The sequence below is a fragment of the Dasypus novemcinctus genome, chromosome 5 (genome assembly GCF_030445035.2).
Source record: "Dasypus novemcinctus isolate mDasNov1 chromosome 5, mDasNov1.1.hap2, whole genome shotgun sequence".
NCBI lineage: Eukaryota > Metazoa > Chordata > Mammalia > Cingulata > Dasypodidae > Dasypus > Dasypus novemcinctus.
The window spans coordinates 89,599,498-89,602,968 of NC_080677.1; positions in this window are offsets into that span (position 1 = coordinate 89,599,498).

Genomic DNA, 3,471 nt, shown 5'->3' on the forward strand with positions numbered 1-3,471 from the left:
TTCACAGTAATTGATTTTAACTTTTAGGGGCATTAATGGGGGAAAATGTCAATTATAAATGCATTTACAGGAATATAATAACAATGAATGAATTGGAGTAAGAAAAGAGCAAGTTAGTAGTATTTAGATATAAAGTGCATTTCATTGCATTTGCCTGAAGACAATGATTTTAGCATGTTAATTAGACTTTAAAAATAATCAATGTGCTAAAAACTATTTCGAGTTACTTCTTAGAATTATTTCATAATTCAGATTTTTATAATATTGTTTTGGGAATTTTTTATGGTATTCTCAAATGAGTGTCTAAAATCAATGGCTTGAAAATTTTTAAAAAATCAACATTGTTGATCTATTATGTTTCTTTAATAAACTAGTCAAGCAATTTCTGTTTAAATACTATACAAATTATTCAAATGAAGAAAATATCTTCAACTTTATTTGTTATATTTTGTTTCAATAATTATGAAGGCAAAGATAGTATGTATTTAAATGTGGGACAGCATTTCATGTAGTCATCAGTACAGTGGCAACGAGATTTTGAACAAGGGAGACTGCAAATATCTGCTTTGTTTTAAATCTCTCTGATGTTTTGGATTTCTCTGCATTGATGTATGGAACATGGGAAGACTATCACAAAGGCTTTTATATTAACATCATAAATAAAATCCTTATCAATGCTTATCCACCCTATAACTATGAATCCATAAATAATAAAACTTTGTTTTATCTTAGTAATGTATTACACATTATTTCCTTAAAAACAATTTTGGTAAAAAGAAAAATACGTCTTACTTGAATTGAACCTATATTTTCTGGCCTGTCCTAAAAATACTTAGGATTCTCATATATGTGCCACTCTAGTAATAATATTCAGTACCATTAATGTTACTTCCTATAAAAGTTATTTCTGTCATAAAGCAGACTGATTTTTTATTATAAGATATTTTTGTTGTTTTATATACAAATATATAAACATTATATATATACACACATTATATATATATACACATATACCACTGAAAGACTGAAAGACTATAATCACCCACATTCTTTATGAAACAGTGTAATACTGTGGCACAATATAATAATTTTTAGTTATTTATGTTTTGTTTGACTTGCACAGAGCACAGTGTGTGGACATTCTAGTCCATCCACAGGTATCACCTCTCTCTATTGCCTTTCTCTCACCCAGCACACACATTTATGTTTCCTGTCAATCATCTGTAGGCATTTTAGTTTGCTGATACTTGATCAATAGCTACCATATATTACTCTTTCCAGTAGCTTAGTTATGATAATTCAATCTTGCCTGCTACCTTATAAACATCTTAAAGATATGGGCTATGTCTTGTTCATCTTTGTTTTCTTCAAAGATATTTCATGTAGAAACTATTCAATAAAAATTTATTGAGAACCAGCAAGATGGCACCAGATTAAGGAACTCCTAGAGTCAGTTCATGCTGCAATGCTGTTAGTAATCACCCAGAGCTATCTAAAGCACCTACTTGGGGGCTCTGGGACATGAGAAGAGTATCCTGCAACATCCTTGAAGGAATGGAAGGGGGAGCCATGCTGTGGAGGCTGGGTGCCCATCCTCCACTGGCAGCACAAGATGTGTCAGGCATGCTGAATTCCTGTGGCTGGACTTGGAAGTGCCACTTCCACAAAATGGGGGAAGAAGAGACAATTGAGCACCAACTGCAGCTACTAATTAGTAAATTCAGTGGGCTAAAGTATAATCCTAAGAACTGCTAAAGTTTGAACCTGTCCAAGTCAGAAAGAGGTCAATAGCTGCCATTTTGACTCTGCCCCCAGCATGAGGGAAAGCCAGGCTGACTGAAAATCATACTGATAGTAGAGACCAGATTCTTCCCACTCAGATGGCCCTGCAGCCCTAGCCTAGTCTTCAGCCCCACCTCTAGCAGGGAGGAAGCTGGTGGGTCCTGCACCAGACTCCCCAGCTAACTGCAGGTACATTTAGCAAGCAGACTGAATAGTAAGAAGACTACCAGGGCAGTTGTGGTCATTTTGGACCCAAACAGCATAGATTGATGCTCATACCTACAGCCATCCCTGCCCTAGGCAGGGGAATAAGGGGCTTGAGTCTTCATCAGAATCTCTGGGCAACTACAGTCTAGGCCCGCATGACTTGGATTATTACACACAGCTTGGCTCTGTCCCTAACCCTGGCAAAGGAGAAAGTTAGGAGAAGCTTCATAGGTCCCTAGAGAAATGACAGCAGCTTGATCCTCTGCAGCTTACAGCACTAACTATATCCTTGACTCCTAGTACACAACCAACAAGGGAAAAAGGAGAAGAAAACCCTAAACTAAAGAGAGAAACTGCACCCAGATTAAACACTTATAGTAAGTCAGATGCCAAGATACCAACAAAATATTACAATCCACACCAAGAAACAGGAAGCTATGGCCCAGTTAAAGGAACAAGATAAGCCTCCAGATGACATAAAGGAGTTAAGATAACTAATCATAGATGTTCAAACAAATCTCTATAACAAATTCAATGAGATGGCTAAAGAGATTAAGGATATTAAGAAGACATTGGAGGAGACAGGGCAAGATGGTGTCTGAGTGAGTGCACCTCATAATCTCTCCTGCAAAGAAGTGGCTGAGTAGGGTCAGAGTCCTGCTGGACCTGAATGTTTTGGGTGCTTGCAGGGCAGGAGGTGTCTGGACGTCAACTTGGTGAGACAGTGACAGAAGAGATTCTTGCAAGAGGTAGAATTTGGGATCTCTTACATGGAGGTCAGAAGTTATGTGTGGGACCCTTCCCCCTAGGGCTGGTGACCTGGCTGCAGAGGTTCCTGAAAACTTCATTGTGCTGAGGTGTTCCCAAACCCTGAGCAGGCTGTTTCAGGGGTTTGCAGGGCAGGAGGTGTCTGGATGTTGATTTGGTGAGAAAGTGACAGAAGAGATTCTTGTGAGAGGTGGAATATTGGGTTTCTGACATGAACGTCAGAAGTTGTGGGTGGATCCCTCCCCCTAGGGCTGGCAGCCTGGCCGTGGCAATCCCTGAAAAGTTTATTGTGCTGCAGTGTTCCCAAACCCTGTGTTAACCAGATGCGTGGTTCCTAGGTCTATATCCCCTAAACCCTGGTAGCCCATGCTCCAGAGACTCACACAGCTTGAGTCTGCAATATCATGGACTTCCCATTCCTGAATCCACGGTGCCCTGAAGTCCATATGAGGGCCTTGATTACTCTAGCCCTCCACATTTTTGTTGTTTTTTTTTTTTTTTTCTCTTTGAGCTTGGAGGAGTATAGCAACTGACTTGGGGAGAGTCTGGGAAGAAAGAAGAGGTGAATCTGCTGAGAAAGCCCAATTTACCTAAACATCCTGGGATAGGAAACTTGGTCTGGGAGAAGGTGGAGTCAGAAAATCAATTAGACCTCCCCTAGCACACCTAAGGGGGAGGGACTATAGGACATGCTATCCAAGCTTCCAAGAGCAT